This window comes from Neofelis nebulosa, chromosome 13, assembly GCF_028018385.1.
Source record: "Neofelis nebulosa isolate mNeoNeb1 chromosome 13, mNeoNeb1.pri, whole genome shotgun sequence".
NCBI lineage: Eukaryota > Metazoa > Chordata > Mammalia > Carnivora > Felidae > Neofelis > Neofelis nebulosa.
Window position 1 is genome coordinate 85,541,855 of NC_080794.1, and position 26,808 is coordinate 85,568,662.

Consider the following 26,808-nt stretch of genomic DNA (forward strand, 5'->3'; position numbering starts at 1 on the left):
CATTTACACTCATTTATATTTAAGTAGTTGTTGATAAATAAGAATATTTGAGAAAAAAGAAAGGTTAAACTAGCCTAAGTCCAGTCTAAGAACAGTACCCTTGTCACCACACAATATACATTGTTAGTGTTCATACTTTGATGTGACATATAAAGGTATTACTGTTTTATTTTTCTTTGTTCTGATCATTAGTGAGACTGCCCGTTCTTCTTCTGTTTATTAGTCGTTTGTATTTATCTTCTGTTCTTCAGCCCATGCACTTTTTAAAAAAGTTTATTTGTTTATTTATATATATATATATATATAGAGAGAGAGAGAGAGAGAGCGCGCGCGAGCAGGGGAGGGGCAGGGAGAGGGAGAGAGAGAGAATCCCGAGCAGGCTCCGTGCTGTCACTGCCGAGCCTGACGTGGGGCCCAGTCCCACGTACCGTGAGATCATGACCTGAGCTGGAATCAAGAGTCAGGCGCTTAACCGACTGAGCCCCCCAGGCGCCCCCAGCCCAGGCAGTTTTGATTTTCACATTGAAAGCAATGCTGAGTGGGTAGGCACAGCCTTTCTAAAGAAGAATTCCTACTTCTTTATGCACTCCTGCCCCGGGGACCCCCCCCCCCCCCCCCCCCGCATTAGCACGCTCCTGGAGGAGACGGAGGCTGTAAAATGCCACTTAGGCGCTTGAACCTGATGACTGTCATCAGAAGTACAATGCTGGTTCTCTGGAAAGTCAAAGTTGCCAAAGAAGTTAGTAAGCAGAAATGAGGGATCGCTGCGAAACCAGATGGAGCGTTTTCTTCTAATCGCATCTGTAGAAAGCACACGGTCTCGCGAAAGCCAAGTCCCCACCGCCCTGCTGGCTGCACTCTGTGTTCGGAACCAGGAAGGCTCACGGGATGCCAGGTGGGAGTCCCCGGGGGTGCTTTCACCTACTGGCCTGCAACCCCAGACCCTGAGAATTTGGCAATACTCCGCTGAAAAGCGCTCAAGACGGCATCCCACTGGTGGATGGCATAAAGACCCACTCACAGCCTTATTTGACTGTCTGCCAAGGCGTCGGCATCTCAAAGTGTTCCTTTCCCTTCCCCCTCTCTCCAAATGAATTCTCCGATTGTCATCCTATGTGCTTAAAGCAAGGAGATAATAGATATATGGACACATGCCAACCTTTGTGCCACGTTGTTAATAACACCAAAGGTAACTTATGTGTCCCATGGGGAAATGGTTAAGCTATGTCCCAACCACCCGAAGGAGTAGCATACACTTGTTAAAATTAGGTCTACTGGGAGTTTGTAATAAGAGAGGGATATGCTTAAAGTGTGTGGGCACCTGAAAACAGGACATACCACTGCATTCCTGTATTTATTACAGCCACATAAAAGGAATAAGCTATACATGGGAGAAAACGAATCCTGGAAGGAAATGCAAAGAAACATTACCCTGGTTGTTCTTGGGGAGTGGAATTGTAGGTGAGAACCCCTGCCCCCATTGCTTTTATGTCCTTTTCTTTAATGAGAAGATCACTACTGTTATGATGGAGATCATTTATTGGAAATAAGAAATGGGAGGATGCTAATTACCCTGCCTTCAGTAAAACCGCGGGGAGCACTGGCAGTTTCTCCCAAGGGCTGCCTCCCATGCCGAGTATGCAAACATATCTGAGAGCAGAAGTCGGTTCCTTCCCTCTGCTTCGGTTCCCTGCTCAGACACACCTCGTGCGGAGCACGGTGTTGTTCTTGTTGAGGAACCAGCCCCTTTGTGGTGGCATTCGAAACACGAGGGGTTTTTTAGAAATGAAAATTACAGCCTGGGTGGCTCAGTCGGTCATGCGTCCGACTTCGGCTCAGGTCATGATCTCACGGCTCGTGGGTTCGAGCCCCGCGTCGGGCTCTGTGCTGACAGCTCGGAGCCTGGAGCTTGCTTCAGATTCTGTGTCTCCCTCTGTCTCTGCCCCTCCCCCACTCACGCTCTGTCTCTCTCAAAAATAAACATTAAAAATTTTTAAGTAAAAAAAAAATAAGAAATGAAAGTTACTCTCAAGAGTTGCAGCAAGCCAATCAAGGGTTCTTGCACTCCGTAAAGAGGAGGCAGATTTTACATGGCAACTTGCTTCTGTGTTTAGAAACCAGCCCAGGTTAATGTGTCAGAGGCACGGATTCTCTGACCCCGCCGGTTGGAGTGTGAATTAACACCGTCCTTCTAGAGGACGATCTGGTGACATTCAAGAAAAGCCTTATGATTCTGCATGTCCTTCGATGGCACGATTCTGCAAATTGGGATTTCTTCTAAGGAAATAATCCTGAATGCTTGTCAACAGAGTTGTAAGCGTGTCCATTATAGTAGAGCGTATTATAACGAACCGTCGAAAACGACAAGAGTCTGGCTCATTAATCATGGCACACTTATGTAATGGCATGTGACGTTTTTGAAGAATATTGACCGAAATGGAAATTATTCAAAACGCATTGTTACATAAAGTAATCTGATTCTGGAGTAGTACATAATTTTGCACTGAAATACACATGGGCTAATTAAAAATAATGAAAAAAAAATACACGAAACTGGTAACTATAACTCTGTTTCCAGATGGCAGAATTAGGGGTGATTTATCCACATTTTCGCCGATAGATTCCTTCGTTCAATGCATCTCACCTATTTTGCTCCGTGGAGCAGTGTGTAGTCAGTGAGGCATGTCCTGGATGAGGCATGTCCTCAGTGAAGGTCTGTTGTGCTACCCGTGAGCTGCTCAGAGCATGGGGCCCCAGGCATGCTGAGAGCCCTTCTGAGCCCCAGAGTGAATGAGGCAGGCCTCAAGGAAGCAAGTGACACAGTAGGCTGGCCATTGTCCAGGGGACTTTTAGGAGGATCACTGCTTACTCTACAGGGATTGGAGAGAAAAGAGAAGTCCTTATTCCGGCCTTACTAAAACTAGTGTGCCCTGAAAACTCTTCTAAGTCACACTTTTTCCAGTTCTATCCATCTACCCACCCAACTCTCCATTCATTCACCTACCTATTCCTTCATCTATCTAACCACCCATCCTACTGCTCATTCATACACTTATCTGCCTGTCCACTCATCCATTCACTTACCTATCTATCATCCACTCATCCATGCCCCCCACCCCATCCATTGACTCAGCGGCCAGCCCATACATCTGTTCATCCATCCAAACTTCTTTGCTGGTGTGACGACCCATCTGCCCATCCATTCACTCACATGAATACTTATCCACCCATCCAGCCATTCAGCCTCCTACCTAGCCATCTACTCACCCACGCATGCGTTCATCCATCTTCCATCATTCTGTCCATCCACGCTTTTGTTTCTTCATTCGTTCCATAAACATTGACCGGGGACCTACAACTTGCCAGATCCTGCACTTGGATGGTGCCAAGATAAAGGACGCAGCCCACCCTCAGGGAGTTCATAGTCCAGGTTGTGTCCATCACTCACACCAACAAGGCCTGTTGGCAGCTTTGGTGTGGCCTGGTAACCACCTGGCACCCTCCACCCAGGTTTTTGTGAGCAGAGGGCCCTGGTTGAAAGAGCCCTTGGGCACATGGGAAACATTTCCTGGGAGGTGAAAGCATTTGGGAGTGTCCTCTGACACCTGGGGGTGGGGGTGGGGGTGGGGGTTGGGTTTGTGCCCACCAGCTTCCCTAAACCCTTGTCAGCATGGGGTGTTACCAATATTTGTATGTTTTGACTCTAGGATGGCTTAAAACTCCATATTTCCGTGTGTATTTCTCTGGACACTGACGAGGTCGAGCGTTTTGCATGTTTGTTGTTCAGGTACCCCTTTTCTTTTGTGACTTGCTTGTTGTAACTGTCAGTACGGGGGCACCTGGCTGGTTCACTTGGTGTCCAACTCTTGATTTTGGCTCAGGTCGTGATCTCATGCTTTGTGAGGGCTCATGAGGCTCGCTGCTGTCAGCACACAGCCCGCTTTGGATCCTGTGGCCCCCTCTCGCTCTCTGCCCCTCCCCCACTGGCGCTCTCTCTCAAAAATAAACAAACATTAAAAAATATATATATATATGTGTATAAACACACACACGCGCGCACGCATATAATTGCAAGTCTTTGCCTATAGGCTCTCTCCATTTTTTTGTGTCTCCAGGATGTGTTTCTTAATCATCACATTTAGAATTAGATGTTTGGCCCCTTGGTACCTGCAGTTAGCTAAGGCCTCTATCAGAACATTTATTTTGTTTGGTTTCATATACGGGAAATACATGAATTTGTTCACTTCACGTCCTGCTTCCTTCCTCAAAGGATTGCAGGCCGCATCGTGTGCGGTGGGTGTCTGTCTTCCGCAGGACTGAACTTAATGGCAGAGATTGTGGCCCGTTTAAGAGTCATGCTTACTCCTTTCACTATTTAACCAAGAACTCTGAATGGAGGTGGCAGAGAATTTCCCCACACATTTATTCATCACGAAGTTTTTTGGAAGTCTACCTTTCACGGTAGAGACATTTGGCAGACTGTGCCTTAACCAAGTGATCAGAGCCAACATCGCCCACAGGGGGACGAACATGGGTATCTGGGACCGTCATCCGCTCTGCTGCGTATTTTGCCCAATACGCACGGCCTGGATCCAACAGCAAATCCAACAAATTCCAATTGGAGACCACGTTAGAAAACAACTGGCCCGTTCTCTTTAAAGCAGTCAGCGTCCCAGAAGGCAGACAAGCTGCAGATGTGGTCCAGGTTAATGGAAACCAGAGCCACGAAAGTTAATGCTTGGCTCTTGGGTCAGAAACACGTTGCGCTAAAAGACGTTGTTGGAAAAATTGGGAATTGGGTATGGATGCTATGAGAGTAATCTTGTATCAGGGTAAAGTTTCCTGATAATTATATTGTGGTTACATAAGAGGATGTCTTTGTTCTTATGAAACCTAGGCTGAGATATTTAAGGGTGACGGGTTGTGGTTCTGCAACTTATTCTCAATTAGTGGAGCGAAAAAAAATTCTGTAACACATGAGATGGGGAGGGAGGGAGGGAGGGAGGGAGAGAGAGAGAGAGAGAGAGAGAGAGAGACTGGGAGAGAGCGGGCACATCCATGCAGTTGTGACTCAACTGATGAATGCAAGTGTGCAGGTAGAGGGCACATGAGTGTTGATCATGGCACTATGGGCCACATTTAAAAAAATAGGTTGGGCATTTCCAAAATAAAAGGTTATTTCTTACGTTGGGCAAGAAGAACAACACCCTCTCAGGTTGTATTGAAATCAGGCGTCTTTTCTGGAGTGGTTCCAGGCTCGGGGGACAGGATCTAGCAGTTGCCAGAGTGTACCTTCCGTGACATTAATGAAGGTTCCTAGGACCTTCCCTGCATCAACTTTTTTTTTTAACGTTTTTTTTTTTTTAAATTTTTGAGACAGAGAGAGACCGAGCATGAACGGGGGAGGGGCAGAGAAAGAGGGAGACACAGAATTGGAAGCAGGCTCCGGGCTCCGAGCCATCAGCCCAGAGCCCGACGCGGGGCTCGAACTCACGGAGCGGGACATCGTGACCCGAGCTGAAGTCGGACGCCCAACCGACTGAGCCACCCAGGCGCCCCATTCAACTTTTATGAGCTTCATAGGGAAAGAAGGTTTAGAATGCTCTCTAATTCTTCTTTCATATCTTATCATATCATCTGGTTCACTATCGGCCCAGCATCGATTTAGCCCAAACCAAACTCAGCCACAGGGCTGCTGTTTAAAGAGAAGTAGACATGTGGCCTTTTTCCGGGGGATCTGATGAGCTCCGGAGGCCCTTCCAGAAGACACTGTCCTGACACTCAGACTTGTGTCATGTACCGGTTCTGTTTTCAGTTACCCGCAGATGTAACTCACAGATGTAACTCACAGATGTAACTCACAGATGTAACTAACTCACAGATGTGATGCGCAGTAACTCAGAGTCACTTATAGATGTCTATGCTGATCAGATTAACGGAATAGTCCCCTCGTCTTCACCCCAAGTCTGTAGATATGCTCCACGGGAAGCTGTTTGCTTGCCAGACATGGAATTAAGATTAATGGAGGAAGTGTGATTCGCAGTGGCACCATGGCAGTGGGCGACTGACAACTGACAGGTGACAGATGATGAAGCAGAAAATCCAGAATCACGTGCATCTGACCTCTGCATAAGTTGGATCCTTGCTGGGAACACAGCACATTCCCTGCAACATTTCCTTGGGTTAGGAGGGATGTGTGTGTGTGTGTGTGTTTTAATGTTTATTTATTTTGAGATAGAAAGTGTGAGTGAGTGGTGGGGAGAGGCAGAGAGAGAGGGAGAGAGAGAATCCCAAGCAGGACCCTGCACTGTCAGCACAGAGCCCAACCCGGGGCTTGAACTCACAACTCACGAACCGTGAGATCATGACCTGAGCTGAAATCAAGAGTCAGACGCTTAACCGACTGAGCCGCCCAGGCTCCCCGGTAGGGCTGCTTTTTAAAACTGAGACATTACCCGCATCCTAGGCATTTTAGAAGAAACTGCCCTGAAGAACAGAATTGAATTGAAGATCCTTTTCCTTACAGCCAGGATGGCTGGGGATCCCGGGTAGAGAGAGGAGCAGAGTGAAGGGAGCACAGCTCAGTGGGGCTGGGGCTGCCGCCCAGGCGGTGACAAGGAAGTGTTTGGGAGGCTGAGCTGGCATGAGGCCAGGAAGGACCTGGGGGTGAGGACAGCCGGAGGTGGTGGGGAAGAGAAAGACAACTGGCCAGCCGGGCGCCCAGGCTGCGCTGCCTCCTGGTGCCTGTGTGGGGCTCGGCCCAGGGTACATTCTAATTCCCATGAGGCAGATGAAGAAAACATGGGGAAAAGCAAAGGATGAACACAAAGCAGAGGCTGGAAAAGAAGGACTCGGTAAAAGGTTCCGGGCGTGGAATTACGCAGTAAGACAGGTAGCGTGGGGTTTGGCCAGATAAACCAGTACGTGAGCCACGCCTACTTAGATGTGGGAGGACAAAGGGGAACGCTCTGGGGACGGGGGAGTGAGCACGGAAGTGTCTCCCGCATCAGGGACAGACCTGATCAGTGGCTCCAGACACGTGGGTTTCACAGTCTAGCGTGATCAAGAACGCAAAACGGTAGGCACTGACCTCGCGTTGCCAACCTGTTATTTATTCGAGTCAGGGAGACGTTTGCAAATCCCAGACTCACCGTCTCCGATCACCGTCACGTCAGAAAACGGGGGAATTTCCACCCCCGTAAAACAGGAAGGACCAAACCTCAGAATGGAGGACCGTGCTGCACGCTGGACACGTGCAGTGTGGTACCAAACCACTTCTGTTTCTCTTTTTTGCTTCAGGCCAATGCAAACTTCGCCCAGTAGGGCAGATGCCCTGGCCTCCCGGCCACCTCGGCTCCAGAGCCGGGAAGCCCCTGGCTTCAAATGGGGCAATTAACCCGAGGGCCCCAAGACCCTCACCTGTTAGCTCCAGAGCCACGGAGAGCCCTGGCCTTCTAATGAACAGGAACAGGGGCACCTTTGTCACCAGCTAACAAAGGGACTGAGGTGATTGGAGGCAGGTGACTGTTGCACTTAAGGTGGTGATTTGATTCGTGACCTTTAGTCTCCATTTTAAGCAGAAGAGTGAACAACTATAATTGTGTACTGTGTTCTTTTTTTTTTTTTCCTGTATTTAACCTTCAACATTACCTCCAGGCGAGCGCCTGATCTTCCCCGGCCCCAGGAGAGGGCTACCTTGTTTATGCGTTTAATTCTCCCTTCTCTCCCTTCCTGAGCCGCCATTTTCAGCGGGCATGGAAAAAGGGACCTAAGTGTAGGTAAATGGTTACGTTTCTGGTTTGTTTTTTTTTTTGACTCTGAGCTGAAGACTTTCTGTCCCGTTTCAGAGGATTAGAGCTAGCTCTCTGGAACGATTTCAAAACTCTGGCCCCATATCCTTGAGGTGAATGTTAGGGGCACTTTGGGGTGACTCCCCAACACGCACGCCAGCCCCTCGCACCGCGCAGCGGCAGGCCATGTCGGGGACTGACCCAGGTCGAGAACGGGCAACATTGGGTGAAAGGTAATTCGTTTCCCCTTGGACCGGACGGAGAACTCCATTCTGGCCATTCCGACTTGAGTCTGTCTCTGGCAGCTCCCGAGAAAGTTCTTCCTCCCTCGTAAGAGAGGCAGGATTTCTGGTTCCTTCTGAAGGTGAGCAAAGAGGTGAGCCGCCCCGCACGCTAGCGGCTCTCTTACAGCCAGGAGGGAGCCAGCTTGAGGAGGAGACCAATGACGAAGATGTGGACGCACAGATCTTGGAAGACGCTGGATCTTGGTGGCACTGGGCTGCCTGGTCAGCCACGACTGGCGTCCCGTTTACCCGGAGTCTGGTGTCCCGGGAACCAGTGATTTCGGTTTGTGTGGGGGGTTTGATCTTGCAACCCCAGGCCTCCTGATACCGCACCCACCTTCCTTCTCCCCACTGGTTTACCTTGAACGTGTGTTCGGTTTCTCACAAATTCCTCCACATCTTTCCCGGCATTCTCTGGGGGCTTGTGTGTCTGCCCAGGACTGTTGAAAAAACAGATGAGTGCACTGTCCACTTTATTTCCTGGGTCCCCTCATCTCCTGTCCCCTAGTCAGACCGTCCAAGCTCCATATCGTCCCAAGACCCAGCCAAATATCATCTTCTCTGAAGAGCCTTCCCGAATCCCAAGAGAAGGGTCGTGTTCGCACTCCCTTATGCCTCCATTGTGCAGTGATTAAGGGGGCGACGACACAGGCGGCTTCCAAAAGGTCAGCATTATTAGGATGTGGTTTCAGATGTGTGTGATAAGGACTTAACACCAGTGGCTTCACCAAGACAGGTATTTATTCTCATGTATGTCAAGGTCTGAGCAGGAATGTGGGTCCGTGCCATGGAGTCTTCAGGGCACAAGCCCTTTCTCTCCTGTGGCTCCACAGTCCCTGGTGTGTGGCCCTTGTCTACAAGGTCCAAGATACTTGACCACCATGTCCTTATTTTGGCCAGGAGAGAGGACAAAGGAAAAGTGGAGGGTTTGTCCCCTCCCTTTAAGGAAACAACTTTACTTTTGTTCACATTCCGTTGACTAGACGTTAAATAGCCTCGATGAGCTGCAAAGGAGTCTGGGAAGTGTAGTTTTTATATTCTTGGTGGTTGTGTGCCCCGGTAAAAGTCTGATTACAGTGGAAGGAGGAGCGTTTAGGGATAGGGGTGACTCCCACTTTCTATAAAATATCATTGGCCTCAATCACAGATCGGTGCTAGTTAGCACAGGTTTCCACGCGGGACTCCTTACTCGACAGGTGAAATGCAACTTGGTTCCATTCTCAGTAAAAGAGAAAGCCGGTGCCACGAAAACATCCTTGCTAGTGGCAACCCATTGAGTGATTTCTGCAGCTGCTGCGAGCAAGGTGAGGACAACCTTAGGCCACACCCTCTAGCCTGAGACCCACCGGTGACAGCTGCCTGGATCTGGCAGTCTCAGGACACCAAAATTCTGAAACCATCGTAGTCCATGGCATGGTTCCATTTACTGTGAACGAGGGATCTATCTACGTCTCACACAGTCGAATAGGACCCCACTCCTTCAGCGACACTTGCCCAGTTTGGTAAATCACAGAACAAAACAGAAATGAAAACCTGCGCTACAGCAATGCAAGAAATGTCGTGCTGGCCGCGAAGCCTGGACAGTAACTTTGCAACGCGTATTGGATGAGACGCCTTGGCTGTCTCCATATAGAACACCTCTAACCTTAGTGCACCTGAGGGACTGATGTTCTCCGGTTTGGGGGTCTCAGAAACCTGCCGAAGGAAAAACAGTGCCAAATAAGCTCTAACGTTATGGTCAGTACGTGCAACGTGTTGGTTATTTGAACCGTAAAGAAAAGTAATGCCGTTCTTGTTCACAGAAAAGGAATTTCTTCTCTCTCTCCAACTGTTCAATGTTTAAAATGCGTTGCTTTGAAGAAGGGGCCAGATAATTAATTAGCCTGCACGCAGGTAAGCCCCATGTCTTTATTGGATCCTGATAGGCTCTGGGTTTTCATTATTTGTTAATAAACACCCCCTACCCCCGGGGTCTAAGATCCTTGAGGCCAAGCATGCCTTAAATCTCAATATCCCCAGATGTTGGGGGATATTTGTAAAGCCGTGAGCAGGCAGAACACTGATCCAGGCAGATCCGCATTAGGATCTGGATGAAGATTTCTGTTAGAGAAGGACAGTCATCTTATGGAAATTTATAGCCCACACTTGAATTCCAGAGGCCCTGAGAAAGCCTGCTGTAAATAACTCAATTTAACTGTTCACTCCAGTGTGGCCCAAACATACACAATCACCCCTCTTTGGGCTTGTATTGAAAAATGATTCCTGTGATGCATTTTAAGCACATGTTAAACACAGAGGCCAACATAAGTACCCTTCCTTGTACCCATTGCCCTGTGTTCAGTCTTAGCATTTTGTCATACTATTTCAGAGTTTTAGAAAATTCAGCATCCCGGGGCACCTGGCGGCTCAGTCGGTTAGGTGTACGACTTGGGCTCAGGTCATGATCTTGTAGTTTGTGAGTCAGGCTCCATGCAGACCGGCCAGAGCCTGGAGCCCGTTTCGGGTTCCGTGTCTTCCTCTCGCTCTCTGCCCCTCCCCTGCTCGTGCTCTGTCTCTGCCTCTCTCTCTCTCAAAAATAAATAAACGATAAGAAAATTTAAAGAAAACTCAGCATCCCTTTTCACGTAACACTTTTGAGGTCATAAGGAGCCTTCAGCGGGAAATGCCGACCCAACGAGTGGGCTCCCGCCTCAGTCTTGGCCGCCATATTCATACCCACACCGATGCTATGGCGTCTTCCTGGACCACTGCCAGGGCAGTTCCATCTTTCCTCTCGACACTTCCACTGGCTCCCCATGCTTCCCGAGGATAGTCTTTGCTTTCCTTCGCCCAGGGTCTTTGTTCTCCGACCTCAAGAGACACCTTCTGAGCTAGGGGGTTCCTCCTTGTGGACAATACATACTGAGGCACAGAGGCACGTTGTTCACAGCCTTCCTTTTGGCTCGCCCTGGCCCTTCTCTCTTGCCTCTAGAAAGTATCTAGTAAGGCACGGCTCAGATGTACCTCCTTCAAGATGCTTTTACTGGATTCCCTCAGCCTCTGCAGTTCTCGAGGCTGATTTATATCATGTCTCTGGAGATGCCTGTGGCGTTGTGGGCTTTTTTGTTTTTGTTTTTGTTTTTGTTTTTAATCACTGGTGTTTTCAAGCCTTTTGAGGCAAGGACTCTCTCTCCTGCAACTTTGTCTTCTGTAGCTCTCGGTGCAGGGTGAGGCTGTGATAGATCATGATTGAATGCACGAACGGGTGAATGAGTCAATACAACAGGCTTTCTCGTTGGATGGTCTTGAGGGCTAGAATTTGGAGCTTGGGGTGGACGAAAACCTGGGTTTTATGAAGATTTGGCTCAAATCTAGGTTTTGGCCTGGGAAACTGGAGGAATGGTGACCCCGGCTGGCAAGAGGGCCACCGGCAGGAGCAAGACCTGGCTGAGGCAGAGGGTACAAGGCCAACCCTGGACTCACGGTGTGCAGTGATGAGAGGACAGCCCCCCGAAGTGACGATGTGCACTCCACCCACCAGTGCAGAGCCAAGGGACCAAAGGGTGGCAAAAGGAGATTTCGGAATTCCTCAAAAAGTGAAGTGTAGAATTGCCCTCTGACCCCACGATTCCACTCCTGGGTATACACCCTGAAGAATGGAAACCAGGTTTCAAAGAAAAATTTGTACATCATGTTCCTAGCAGCACTACCACAAGTGTCGAAAGGTAGACGCTACCCAAATGCCCATCGACAGATGAATGGGTAAGAAAATGTGATCTATCCATACACTGGACTATTATTCAGCCACTCTAAAGGACCAAGGTACCGATACACGCGACAACAGGGAAGAACCTTGGGAACACGATGCCAAGCAAAATAAACCAGACACAAAAGACCACGTATACGATTCCATTTATAGGAAATGTCTAGGACGGGTAGATCCACGGAGACACAAAGTAGAATAGTGGTTGTCAGGGGTGAGGGAGAGGACAGGATGAAGGATGACTGCTTAATGAGTACCCAGTCTCCTTTGGGGATGAGGCAAATATTCTGGCAAAGGTAGAGGGGTAGGCATACAACACTGTTAATGTACTAAATGCCACTGAACGATATACTTTAAAACAGTTTCTTTTGTTTCCAATTTTTTAATGTTTACTTATTTTTGAGAGAGAGAGAGAGAGAGAGAGAGAGACAGAGCGAGCAGGGGAGGGGCAGAGAGAGAGGGAGACACAGAACCCGAAGCACACTCCAGCCTCTGAGCTGCCGACACAGAGCCCAACACGGGGCTCGAACCCACCAACCGTGAGATCATGACCTGAGCTGAAGTCAGACGCTTAACCGACTGAGCCACCCAGGTGCCCCTAAAATAGTTCCTTTTATGTTCTGTGGATCTTACCTCAATTAAAAAAAAAAAACAAAATAAAAATAAGTTCAAAGGAGGTGAACTTTGGGAATCCTGGCCTGTCAAGAGAGCATTGGAGAAGAGAAGTGTCCAGGGATCCGGGAGTGGCGGGGGAGCCAGAATGGGAAGCACAGGGTTGGCCAGAGAAGTAGAACACTGAGGTTCAGGGCCCCAGGAGCCTGGGAGTGAGGTATGGATGGGGAGCAGGTGGCCAGCAGTGCTCAGTCAGGTAGAACAGTGGAAGAAAGAGAAGCTGTAGGAAAGGTCACTGGGTTGAATCATCCAACATCTATTTACTGAGCTCCTGTGGTATGCCAGGCTCCATGCTGGTTATGGGGATTTCAGTGTTTTTTGAGGAAGTGGAATGCTGGGCAGGGAAGTCAGGTCTTAGGTGTTTCAGGTGGGGATGTGCGGAGAGGAAATGGAAGCACCAGATGTAGAGGGACAAGACGCTGGACGTGGGAGCGGGCAAGACCTCAGCAGCAAGTGAGAATGTCCATGCTACGATGGTGGGTTGAGGGAACCATTGAAGATGGAGGGGGGAGAGCCCCAAAGAGAAGGAGAATGAAGGAGCCAGGGAAGGAGGGGTTAATTGGGAGAGGGATGCCTTGAATGAACCGGCAACTGGAGTCTTCTGAACCCAGGCTGTGCTATGCCAGTGGGCTTCACCTTGCGGGTTACCATTTTGGACGCGGCCAGCAGCTAGCGGTCACAGCTTTACTGATTTCTGGCCCAACGAGGTGGCGGCCCTGAAGATGTATTGGGCATCAAATGCTCCCAACTGCTCTAAGCATCTCTGGGGTGTCCCATTACTGTCTGCCAGTCATACATTTTCTCCCTAAGTTATCCAACCAAGGGGCATCTGGCAATTTGTGACCATTTCTCTCAGATCACCGAGGCCCAGATTAAGCCCAAAGGCCTGAAGAATGTCATGATAGTTTTGATGTCTCCGTGCTACCACCCTGCTGGCCAACAAGCGTTGGCATATGTGACTCCATTCTGTCCAAAACGAATTCAATGCTGAAGAACGTGAGTGCTTTCCAAAGACCATCTGTTTACTCTTCTGCTTAAGGAACTCCTCTCTCCCGCAGCCTCCTAGGATTGGATTCAATAAATTCTGACACAGAGGGATATTTTTTTGGCGGGTCTAGAAACTGAATGTTTTCCAAATGGTACATTATTGATATTAAAACCGATTTGTGCATCACCAGCCATCAAAGAAATGTACTAAATAATATCTCCAGGAATGAAAAGGAAATTGAAAAGCCTGTCCACACACATTTATCAGCAAAAACACTAAGCCTAAAACTATAAAAGTCCGCAAGAGAGAAACCTATGGATCCCTACACATAAACAAAAGGTCCTTGGGTATAGTCAGACTTAAATCCACCTAAACCCACCTAGAAACACCTGACATGAAACAAGCTGTCCCAGGCAGCCTTGGCTTTGCTCTCCTCTCCAGCATGTGGCCACCACGGGATGCACAACGCACAGATCTGGGAGCGAGGGAAACTTGCAACTGAATCCCAATCCCCACCTCCCACCTTCCAGAAGTTATGGTGTGATCTTCCACAAGTTACTCAAACTCTCCAAAACCTCAGTTTCCTCATGAGTAAAATATCCTTCTCATAAGATTGGGTGACTAGTACGTCTTACCTTCCTTTTCTAGTCTCTGTGCCCCCCAGCATACGTGCAGACACGGAGAAGTACATCAGACCAGTACACTGCCCTTCTGTTCATCCTGCTTCCACGGGGGCTGGTTTGCTTGCCGCCTGTTTGCTACCTCACAGAATGTAATTTGCTAATACAGAACACTAAACATAGTAGATATTTAATCAACCTTTTGTTGAATGCCTGAGGATCGCATGCAATATAATTCAGTGAGTGACTTAAGTAAAGCAATGGCATAAATATTTAAAGACTCATTGAGGATGCAGCTGTAAATCTGTATTGATTGCCGCTGCATGTTTTACTAAACGTTATAAAATTTCTGTACATCATCCCAATGAAGAAGGACAGATCTCCCCCACGATTCGGAGGCGGGCATGGTTTCCATTGGTCATGGAGAATGGAGTCTAATATCTGCTTTGTCATCAATAGAGATTTCCAAGCTGGTCAAGGGGCTTTTGGTCACCCTCCAAGGGTGGATGATGGCTGCAGATTTCTCCCGAATTTTATAAAACTTAAATATCAGTGGTTTTCAAGCCAGAATCACCAATGGTATACGAAATATTTATTTGACTTAAAATTTACCTTTCAAATAGATTAGTGGCAAGTTTTATAGGACTTTAATTAAAAAAAAAACCCATCGTGTCCACACAAATGTGCAATAGTCCAATTTTAACCAGATGGATCTACCGGCTCAGTCGCATGGGCTGACCCTGGAGTGAGGATTCTGGGATCATTCCTGCGGAAAGGTAGGAGCTTCCAATAAATGTGTTTCTGTAAGGAAGGTTGCAGCTCTCCACTAGCCTTCTTATGAATCACAGAACCTACATGTCATGCCCAATTAAAGGCTAGGCCAATTCGAGTGCACCTACCTGATACACGTTCCTAGACTACATAATTAGTCAAGAGGGCAGTTACAGTTTATGCTACGATAATGCTGTCTTATGGTTTTGGAACTAGTGAATTTTAAGTATTTACTGTCTGGCTTCTAGTTGATAAAACATGGAGACAGTTGAAAAGGCAGAACGATGTATCATCTAAAGTGAAACAGAGGAGAGAATACCTTCATGATCACGGACGGGTTAGACAGAGATATCTTAGGATATCCACAGTCTCACAAATGCGTTCCACAAAAGACTGCCAAATTTGACGTCGTTAAAGTTAAGAACTTAAAGAAAAATAGAGATACAATTAAAATTAAGAATTTTGCCCATCAAAATATGCTATTAAGAGAGTGAAAAGGTACAACAAAGGCTGGAGAAGATATTTGCACCATATATATCTGACAAAGGATTTGTCTCCAGAATATATAAACAGACCTTACGAGTCAATAAGGAAAAGACTTGAACGGGTACTTCACCAAAAATAATGTTCACATGGCAAATAAACATGTGAAAAGATACTCAACATTACTCACTAGGAAATGCAAATTAAAATCATAAGACTTCACTGTATACTCTTTAGAACGGCTAAAACTGAAAAAAATGTTAATAATAAGTGTCGGTGACGATGAGGACACATTGCTCGTGGAGAGTTAATTGCTACAATCTCTATTTGTCAGAATCTATTTCAGTTGTGTAAACACATATCCTACGGCCAAGTAATTAGATTCCTAGGTATATACCCAAGACATAAGTTTATCTATCTCCCAAAAGAATGTACAAAAATGTTTACGCCAGCTTTGTTTACAAACTGGAAATAATTTAGGATACAAAGCATTATTTACAATAGCCAAGACATGAAAGCACCCAAGTATTCATCCACAGATGAATGGATACAGACGATGTGGTGTATATATATATATATATATATATATATATATACACACACACACACATATACACACACACACACACATACACACACACACACAGAAGAATATTACTCAGCCATAAAAAGAATGAGACCTTACCATTTGCAACAATATGGATGGACCTAGAGGGTATAATGCTAAGTGAAATAAGTCAGACAAAGAGAGACAAATACCATATGATTTCACTCATATGTGAAATCTAAGAAACAAAACAAAGAAAAAAAGAGACAAAAATAGACTCTTAAATATACAGAATTGGTGTTTGCTAAAGGGGAGGGGGGTGGGACTATGGCTGGAATAGGTGAAGGAGATTCAGAGCACACTTATCATGATGAGCACTGAGAAATGTATAGAATTGTTGAGTTATTATACTGACATCTGAAACTAATGTAACACTGTATTTTAATTATACTTGAATTAAAAAAAAACTGGAGGGGCGCCTGGGTGGTGCAGTCGGTTGAGCGTCCGACTTCAGCCAGGTCACGATCTTGCGGTCCGTGAGTTCGAGCCCCGCGTCAGGCTCTGGGCTGATGGCTCGGAGCCTGGAGCCTGTTTCCGATTCTGCGTCTCCCTCTCTCTCTGCCCCTCCCCCGTTCATGCTCTGTCTCTCTCTGTCCCAAAAAAAAAAAAAAAAAAAAAAAAAGTTGAAAAAAAAAATTAAAAAAAAAACCAAAACTGGAAACAACCCAAATGCCCATTAAGAATAGAATGGATAAAGAAGCCAGAAAAATCTCAAATAAACAACCTAACCTTATATCTAAAGGAGCTAGAAAAAGAGGAACAGACAAAACCCCAAACCAATAGAAGGAAGGAAATAATAAAAATTAGAGGAGAAATAGGGGCGCCTTGGTGGCTCAGTCGGTTGAGCATCCAACTTCAGTTCAGGTCATGATCTCACAGTTCATGGGTTTGAGCCTTGCATTGGGCTCTGTGCTGATAGTTTGGAGCCTGGAGCCTGCTTCTGTGTGTGTCTCTCTCTACCCCTCCCCCACTTTTCCTCTGTTTCTATCTCTCAAAAATAAAAATAAACGTTAAAAAAAAAGATTAGAGGAGAAATAAATGAAATAAAAACTAAAAAAAACCCGGTTGAACAGATCTATGGTTCTTTGAAAAGAGCAACAAAATGGATAAACCCTTAGCCAAACATTAAAAAATAGAGGACTCAAATAAAATCAGAAATGAAAGAGGAGAAATAACAATGGACACCACAGAAATACAAAGAATTATAGGGCAATATTCTATATTAGTAAATTGCACAACCTAGAAGGAATAGATAAATTCCTAGAAACATATAACCTCTCTAAACTGAATCAGGAAGAAATCGAAAATTTGGGGTTCCTGGATGGCTCAATCAGTTAAGTGCCCAACTTTGGCTCAGGTCATGATCTTGTAGTCTGTGAGTTTGAGCTCTGCATCAGGCTCTGTGCTGACAGCTCAGAGCCTGCAGCCTGCTTTAGATTCTGTGTCTCCTTCTCTCTCTGCCCCACCCCCGCTTGCATTCTGTCTCTCTCTCTCTCAAAAATAAACCTTAAAAAACTTTTAAAGAAGAAATAGCAAATTTGAACAGACCAATTATCAGCAAGGAGATTAAATCAGCAATAAAAAACTCCCAACAAGCAAAAGTCCAGGACCAGATGGCTTTGCAGGTGAATTCTACTAAACATTTAAAGAAGAGTTAATTATATATTCTTCTCAAAAAATTCCAAAATATAGAAGAGGGAAACTTTCATATTCATTCTATGAGGTCAGCATGACCCTGAAACCACAACCAGATAAATACACTACAAAAAAAGAGAACTATAGGCTAACATCTCTGATGAACATAGATGCAGAAATCCTCAACAAAATACTAGCAAACAGAATCCAACAATACATTAAAGAGATTCTTTACCATGATCAAGTGGGATTTATTCTGGGGATGCAAGGCTGGTTCAATGTTCACAAATCAATCAACATGATACATCATATCAACAAGAGAAAGGATAAAAACCATATGATCATCTCAATAGATACAGAAAAAACATCTGACAAAGTACAACATCCATCCGTATTAAAAACCCTCAGCAAAGTAGATTTAGAGGGAACATACCTCAACATAATAAAGGCTGCATATGAAAAACCCACAGCTGACATCATATTCAATGGGGAAAAACAGAGCTTCTCCCCTAAGAACAGGAACCAGACAAGGATGTCCACTCTCACATGTATTCAATGTAGCACTGGAAGTCCTAGCCACAGCAATCAGGCAAGAAAAAGAGATAAAAGGCATTTGGATTGGTAAGGAAGAAGTAAAACTTTCACTATTTGTAGATGACATAATACTATATATAGAAAATCCTACAGAATCCACCAAAAAACTACTAGAACTGATAAATCCAGTAAGGTTCCAGGATACAGAATCAATATACAGAAATCTGTTGCATTTCTGTGCACTAGTAATGAAGTAGCAGAAGGAGAAATTAAGGAAACAATCCCATTTACAACTGCACCAAAAGTACTAAAATACCTTAGGAATAAACTTAACCAAGGAGGTCAAAGACCTGTACTCTGAAAATCCTAAAATACTGATGAAAGAAATTGCAGCATGGAAAGATGTTCCATGCTTACGGGTTGGGAGAACAAATATCGTTAAAATGTCTACACTACCCAAAGCAATTTACAGATTTAATGTAATCCCCATGAAAATACCAATAGCATTGTCCACACAACTAGAACAAATAATCCTAAAATGTGTATGGAACCACAAAAGACCCCAAAGGGCCAAAGCAATCTTGAGAAAGAACAAAGCAGGAGGAAATCACAATCCCAGATTTCAAGGTATCCTACAAAGCTGTGGTGATCAAGATCGTACGGCAGTGGCACAAAATGGACACATAGATCAATAGAATACAACAGAGCCCCAGAAACAAATCCATGCTTATATGGCCAATTAATCTTTCACAAAGGAGGGAAGAATGTACGATGGGGAAAAGACAGTCTTTTCCACAAACGGTGCTGGGAAAACGGGGCAGCTACCTGAAAAACAATGAAACTGGACCACCTTCTTACACCATACACAGAAATAAACTCAAAATGGATTAAGGATCGAAATGTAAGGCCTGAAACCATAAAAATCCTAGAAGAGGATTTCTCTGGCAGTGATTTCTCTGACATTAGTGATAGCAACATTTTGTCTAGATCTATCTCCTGAGGCAAGGGAAACAAAAAGCAAAATTAAACTACTGGGACTACATCAAAAATAAAATGCTTCTGCACAGAGAAGGAAACAATCAACAAAACTAAAAGCCAACTTACTGAATGGGAGAAGGTATTTGCGAATGACATATCCGATAAAGGGTTCGTATCCAAAATATAAAAGGAACTTGTACAACTCAACAACAAACAATCCAGTTGAAAAATGGGCAGAAGAGGGGCGCCTGGGTGGCTCAGTCAGTTAAGCATCTGGTTTCAGCTCAGGTCATGATCTCATCGTTCATGAGTTCAAGCCCCATGTCAGGCTCTGTGCTGACAGCTCAGAGCCTGCAACCTGCTTCGGATTCTGTGTCTCCCTCTCTCTGCCTCTCCCCCATTTGCGCTCTCTCTCTCTCTCTCTCTCTCTCAAAAATTAATAAACATTAAAAAAATTTTTTTTAAATGGACAGAAGACACGGACAGCCATTTCTCCAAAGAAGACATCCAAATAGCTAACAGATACATGAAAAGATGCTCAACACCACTCATCATCAGGGAAACGCAAATCAAAACTATAATGAGATGTCACCTCACACCTGTCAGAGTGGCTAAAATCAACACCACAAGAAACAAGTGTTGGCAAGGATGTAGAATAAAAAGAACCCTCCTGCGCTGTCGGTAGGAACGCAAGCTGGTGCGGCCCCTGTGAAAACCAGCATGCGGGTTCCTCAAAATATTAAAAATAGAGGGGCACCTGGGTGGCTCAGTCGGGTAAGCACCCAACTCTTGGTTTTGGCTCAGGTCACGATCTCATCATTTGGTTTGTGAGTTGAGCCCCTCTCACTGGGCTCTGAGTTGACAGTGTGGAGCCTGCTCTCTCCCTCTCTCTCTTCCCCACTCCCAACCCGTGTGCTCTCACACTCTGTCTCTCTCTCTCTCTCTCTCTCTCACAATAAATAAACAAACTTAAAAAAAAAGAGCATAACGAACGAACACACTGCAGTATATTTATACACTGGAATACGACACAGATATAAAAAAGAGTAAACTATTGCTCTAGAAAACAACGCGGACGAATCTCACAGACATAATGAATGAAAAAAAAAACCAGGCACGAAAGAGTATACGTCATGTATCCATTGATAAGATGTTTACCGACAGGCAAAACAAACCTGTAAGGACGGAGATCAAAACAGTGTGTGCCTGCTTGTGCTATGACCAGCAAGGGGGCCTGTGGGAATTTTCTAGAGTAATGGAAACATTCTATTTCATGATCAGAGTGGTGGTTACTTAGGTGCATATACAGTAAAAATCCATCCACCCAGAGGACACCTAAGATTTGCACACTTTATTGTATGTATGTAACATTGCAATAGAAATGTAAAAGAAATTAGAGCCCGCAGTGCGTTGGCAAATGTTTACCCAATTCTGTAGGGGAAAAGTTGCCCACTCTGACTTCTGGTGCTTGCTGACTTCTTTTTGCTAATTTCCCTGGTGTAAATATTCTCACCATGCCACTTCCAAGCTACACTGGTTCAAGGATTGGCAGCAAAATTCCGGAGAATGTAATACTCAGCTCTCACCGGCTCAAACTTCCCACCGCCATGGGAGCAGCTGTATTACGCTTTTGATGGTTCTCAAAACTGACCTACTCCTCTTTCAAGCTTTTGAAATTAGTTAGGAGACAAGCCTGAGGTGTTTCTGTAAACTGCTTAAAAGTGTTACCATTTGTAGCTACTTATCTGTTTGACTCGGGATTCTCTTGATATTGAGAACCCAAAATAAAGAAATTGATTGCTGGTGCTGATATTACAATCTTTATCTGTAGCCCCTGGTTTTCATTTTTGTGTGATTATGAAGGTTCTTGCTGTTTTTATTTCCAAGGAAATAGGATACAAATAGAATTTCTAAAGTACCTATTTTATATATTGAGGTCTAAACTACTTAGAGGACTCTTTGGGCTACAAGCCAAAAACACAACTCAAAAAAAAAAAAAAAAAAGAAAGGAATATGTTTACATTTGTAACTGAGAAATCTTGGGGGGAAGTCAGGAATGGCCGGATCTAGGGGTTCAAATAACGTTATCAGAGTTCTGTTACTTTTGCCACCTCTCAGCTTGTTTGCCTATAGCTGCGCTTATTCCCAAGCATGTTCTTTCCATGCAGTAAATGGCAGTTGGTATTATATTCCGAACTTATATTCTCTTTATACCTCCTGATCCCAAAGAGAGAGGAAAGCTTGGGAAAGACTCTGATTGGCCTGACTTAGATTAAGCGTCCATCTCTGAACCAGCCATTGTGGCCAGGGACATGGGCTTCTCTCACTGGCCTCACTGCACCCATCTTGGGGCTCTGGCGGGTGTGAGGGAACGAGGGCAGCCCCTGGAGTCACATGGACTATGCAGGCTATCTATGGAGTGACAGAAAGACGGCTCTGCCGAGAGAGAGAGAGAGAGAGAGAGAGAGAGAGAGAGAAAGAGAGAGAGAGAGAGAGAGAGGAGGCACAGGTATGGATTTAGTACCACATGGCACATAAAATGTCAACCAAACAGAAGTTTGGGCCACTACATAGACTTGGATGGTGAAACTCCCAGGCAGAGAGGTAGAAAAACTCAAGTCAAAAGGAAGAAGTCACGTGACTAAAGACACAAGGTTTGGAAGAAAGTTTAAGGATGGGGTGAGGGGGTGGGTATCAGGGAGTAGGGACAGTGCAGGCACCTGGGTGCAGCAGGTGGTGTGGGCACCGTCTCTTCCCACACCTCTTACAGACCCACTGTGGGGGCAGGACTTGCTATGCGTGACCTCATCAGTGTAAGCCTTGAATGCCATGACAAGTATACTCGATTCAGGAGACAGAGCGGACCCAGGGAACCGGCGTGCAAAACGCTAGCCGAGTGACTCAGTTGGGGGCGGGGGGGCTCTTTAACAAAGCCTCTGAGCCTCTTATTCGTCCCCTGTGAATTGGGAATTCTATGCACTCTGAGGGCCTCTTGCCAGGGCCTAGAGCTGATCTACCGCGTATTAGCCAGGTGACCATGAACAAGTTCCTTAAACTTCTCTGAGACTCTTTCTTCTGAATCCAGAGAACGGGACAAGTCATAGCACCACCTCAGAAAGCCGTCAAGATCGAATGAGAAAATCCGCATAGAGCACACGGAGCCAGGCCCGGGTCGCCGTGGGGAACGGTAACAGCAACGGTTATTCCAACCAGGAGCCATCCAGTAGACTTAGTCCACCAAGCCCATCGCGCCCCCTCGGAACCCCCAGCGGTACCTTCGGCTTCTCCTGTGGCAGTTACCGCTTTCCGCATCGCCCGAGAGGTGTGCAGCCGGGCCTGACATCCAGCCCCATCCTCTGAGTCGTCTCAGGAGCTCGGCATCCTCGACCGCCGTGGTGTTTTATGGATGCTGCACATGTGAGAAGAGATGAATGGATACAAGCTCATTCGGACGAAGGGAACCAGAAGATACGATACCTTTAAGATAGCGGTAAGTTGGGTCATGGGGATTTTTGTATCTCGGAAAAGCAAACCCTGAGCAAGACCTATATATATTCACACAGATGAACCTTAAAAGGTAGAACTGCTGTAAAAAAAAATTAAGTTGGAGAAGGAGGACTCTTCTATGACATCATTTATATACATTTATTTTTTATTTTATCTTTTCCATCTTCTTATGTTTATTTTTGAAAGAGAGAGAGAGAGAGAGAGTGAGCACATGCGCACAAGTCAGGGAGGGGCAGAAAGTGAGGGAGGCACAGAATCCCAAGCTGGCCCTAGGCTCTGAGCTGTCAGCACAGAGCCTGACGTGGGGCTTGAACCAACCACAAGATCATGACCCGGGTTGAAGTCAGGTGCTTAACCGACTGAGCTACCCGGGTGCCCCCATTTAGGTAAAAATTTCAAGGCACAAAGTGTTTTCTATCAATGGACACGTCGGTAAGTGTATTTATTACCTAAGAGCATAATGTCGAACACCACCTGTGGGGGTGTCCCCTCTGGCGGGGTGGGGGGGGGTGTCTGGATGTGTTGAAGGTCAACGGAGTTCAGCTTTATTTGGAATAGCTTCATTTTTTAAAAAAGGACAATGGGTTCATATGGGTTGTATAATCTTTACAAACAATAAACATAAACAAATGGGGAGCAAATATGGCAAAATGTTAAGCAGTGGTCAATTCCGGGCGCCGGGAATATGGGGTGGTAATTATTTTTATTATTTATCATGTTAGATTTAGCCTTCGTATTATTTATTTTTATAGTTTACATCTTACTATACATTTCCTTAAAGTGTCTTATTCCCCAAATGATTATTTTCTCCACAGGTAAAATGGCACACCGTACCAAGTCAAAGCTACAAACAATTACAGTCAACAACTCCCTCCAGTCAACAACTGTTACCAGTTAGGAATTTTTCCCGAGAGACGGTCTGAGTTCACATAAGTGTGTTTTTTTACCCAAATGGTAGCGTTCTACACACACTTTCCTATGACTTGCTCTTTGAAACTTGACAGAGCATCTTGAAGATAGTTCTCTCTTTACGTACAGAGATTCTGCACTTTTTATTTTTATTAAAAAAAAATTTTTTTTTAATGTTTATTTATTTTTGAGACAGAGAGAGACAAAGCATGAACGGGGGAGGGGCAGAGAGAGAGGGAGACACAGAATCGGAAGCAGGCTCCGGGCTCTGAGCCATCAGACCAGAGCCCGACGCGGGGCTTGAACTCACGGACCGCGAGATCGTGACCTGAGCCGAAGTCAGATGCTCAACCGACTGAGCCACCCAGGCGCCCCAATTCTGTACTTTTTAAAAATAAAAGGTTGACGGCATTCTATTTTATGAATGGACCGTAATTTTTTCTTAAGCTCCTATTGATGGACGTGGAGTTTGCTTCCAATTGTTTGCTATTAGCAAACACTGTCTTGGCAAACACCGTGGTCCCTACATCTTTTCTGTAGGTCTGTGAGTCGATCTGTAGGAGAAATCATTACAGGCAGAACTGTTGGGTCAGAGGGTGTGTTCATTCACATTTTTGACTGATATCACCAAATTGCCTTCCATTGAGATGGTTCCAATTTATCCCTCACCATCAGGGTATGTGATAGATGTAAAAAAGTTTTTGTTGTTGGGGCACCTGGGTGGCCCAGTTGGTTAAGCATCTGACTTCGGCTCAGGTCGTGATCTCGCAGTTCGTGATCTCGCAGTTCGTGAGTTCGAGCCCGGCGTCAAGCCCTATGCTGACAGCTCAGAGCCTGGAGCCTGCTTCAGATTCTGTGTCTCCCTCTCTCTCTGCTCCTCCCCTGCTCATGCTCTCTCTCTCTCTCTCTCTCTTAAAAACAAATAAAGATTAAAAAAAGTTTTTGTTATTTAAAAAATTAAAAAGCAGAACAAAACTCAATCCATAAGTTTTGAGTCCCAGGAACTGCAGACACCTGTAAATATCATGCATATCTGTGTTTAGAATTGGCAGGCATTCACAGCAGAAGACAGGGCATGTTTTAGGTAAATATTATGGCTAATGAATTTTGTTCTTGTTGGGCTTCAGCCCACAATAAGTCCCCACACGGCTGAAATTTAAAAGTATTTTAAAATCACTTTATGTAGCATAACATAAGCATCCTATAACCCACACAGTCTCTGTTAGTTTATTTTGAAAGTCTTTCCCCCCTTAATAAATTGCCTTGTTTAATATACCATGGATTTTAATTATCAGATTTACAGGGTTTGGGAAGACCTAAAAAAATTGGCATGCATCAGAACATTCACAACCTATTTAGCGGTGTTTTTTTTTTTTTAAACCAAAGGCCAAGAGGATAACTGTATCAAATATATATTACACATATGATTTCTTTAGAGTATTTGTTTCTGCTTCATTTCAAACATCCCCATTGTCTAAATGATGGATTTTTATTTTACTTAGTCTCAAATTCCAAGAGAGTGATCTTAATGTATAAGAAGATATTGGCAGTTGACCGATAATAAACCATGAGCCCAGCTCCATCAGTGACACTGACAGCCACACAATGGCCTTTGGGGACTGAGCCTCGGCCCCAGACTTAGTTGTATCAAATCAAGGCCAATAAAACTTCCTGCTTTGGAAAGAAATGGGAAGTCTGGCACTTTCTTCCAAAGTCTTTTTTTCTTTTCTTTTTTTTAATTTTAAAACATGGAAAAGGATGTAAGTAAAAGGAAAAAACACGACTGGAGCAGAGAGAACTTTCCACTTGCCACGGATGTCAAAGTCCTGGCACGTTATTTTGTGGAGAGCAACAAATTGATTCTAAAGTTTATACGGAGTCAAAAGGCCAGAAGAGCCAACACAATATTGAAGAAGAACAAAGTTGGACGACTGACACTACTTGACTTTAAGACTGACTATAAAGCTACAGACAGTGTGGTATCGGGGAAAGAACAAATAGATTAATGGAACGGAATAGAGAGAGAAATAGACCCATATAAGTGGTCAACTGATCTTTGAAGAAGGAGCAAAAGCCATAGAATGGATAAAAGATAGTCTTTTCAACAAGTGGTACTGGAACAGCTGGGCATCCACATGCAATTAAAAACAAAAAGAATCTAGACATTTGTAATGGATGGGACCAGATTATTAGGCATGAGGGGGAGGAAACGTTAGATGAAATGCCAGAGTGGGGCTACCGAGGAGGGAGTGAGGACTTCTTTCCTGAAATCTCTAAGAATAAACAATTCTGCCCTAATTGGGAAGGTCAGCAGGTCTTGCTAAGGTTGCTAGAATTCTACAGTATTCCCCCCCCCCCCGACTATGCTGTCTCGGCTGCCCTTTCTTTATCGTGCCCAGGGGTGATGCAGGGCAATCAAAATGTGTCGAGGCTTATTACGCCCAGCCAGGGGCTTCTGTTCCAAGCAAATAGGAGTGCAAAATAAATACTCAGTGGCTTTGTCCAGGCTTATCCAAACAGGCTCGTTAATGGGAGTTTCCAAAAAATATATTTCGCCTCTTTGAGTAGAGGAAAATCAATGATAATATTAGGTTTATGTGAAGGTCAAGCCGTTCAGCACTTAGCTTCTCTCATCCTCGGATTTTAAAGGAAGCGATGAAGGAGCATTTCTGACAATCCTGCATGGAAAATGTCTTGACTGAGATTCCTGGACTTAATAAAAGATTTATGGTGGAAATTTTGCGAGTAATATCTTGTTAAAATAACTTCTGCGCTAACCTCAAGTGACAAGCGATCGCTCAAACTTGTTCCTACAGCTCCTGGGCCTTCTCTTTAATCTTTCATTAGCTCTGTTCTCCAAACTCGAAATACAAGGGACGACAATTGTTTGGGTCCATTATCTTTGATATGAGTGTCTCTTTGCTGTCTGTGAAGATGTGTTTTCTTTTTTCTGAATTACAAATGAAGTAAATGTCACCATTTGATGGTAATGGATGGCATTTAAATACACACTGATGTCGCATTGCTTAAAAGTCAAGACCCTTGTGAGCGGTGTTAAGTGATAGGCAGAGGGTGCTTTCTGGGATAGAGAAGACAGCGGGAAGACTTCACAGCTCTGTTGGTGACAGCCAAAAGCGACACCTGCTCCCAGCTTTCCAGAATGTCCGTTGTACCAAGAATGTTAGAATGAAAATAAAGGAAAGCACAAGTGTGTATAGACATAAAGGCTACTTATCTCCGAGAGGAAGAGCAGCCAGTATCATCTCCCACAATCTGGTAATGGACACA

At 45.2% G+C, this 26,808-nt stretch overlaps 1 long non-coding RNA gene across 1 annotated transcript in view; it reads right to left on the reverse strand.

The window, feature by feature from the left end:
* Positions 1 to 26,808, reverse strand: part of LOC131493530 (uncharacterized) — a 53,946-nt gene that overhangs the window by 7,204 nt on the left and 19,934 nt on the right. Inside the window, exon 2 of the long non-coding RNA XR_009252725.1 lies at positions 22,380 to 22,513. This is a non-coding gene — a long non-coding RNA (uncharacterized LOC131493530). The remainder of the gene's footprint in view (positions 1 to 22,379; positions 22,514 to 26,808) is intronic.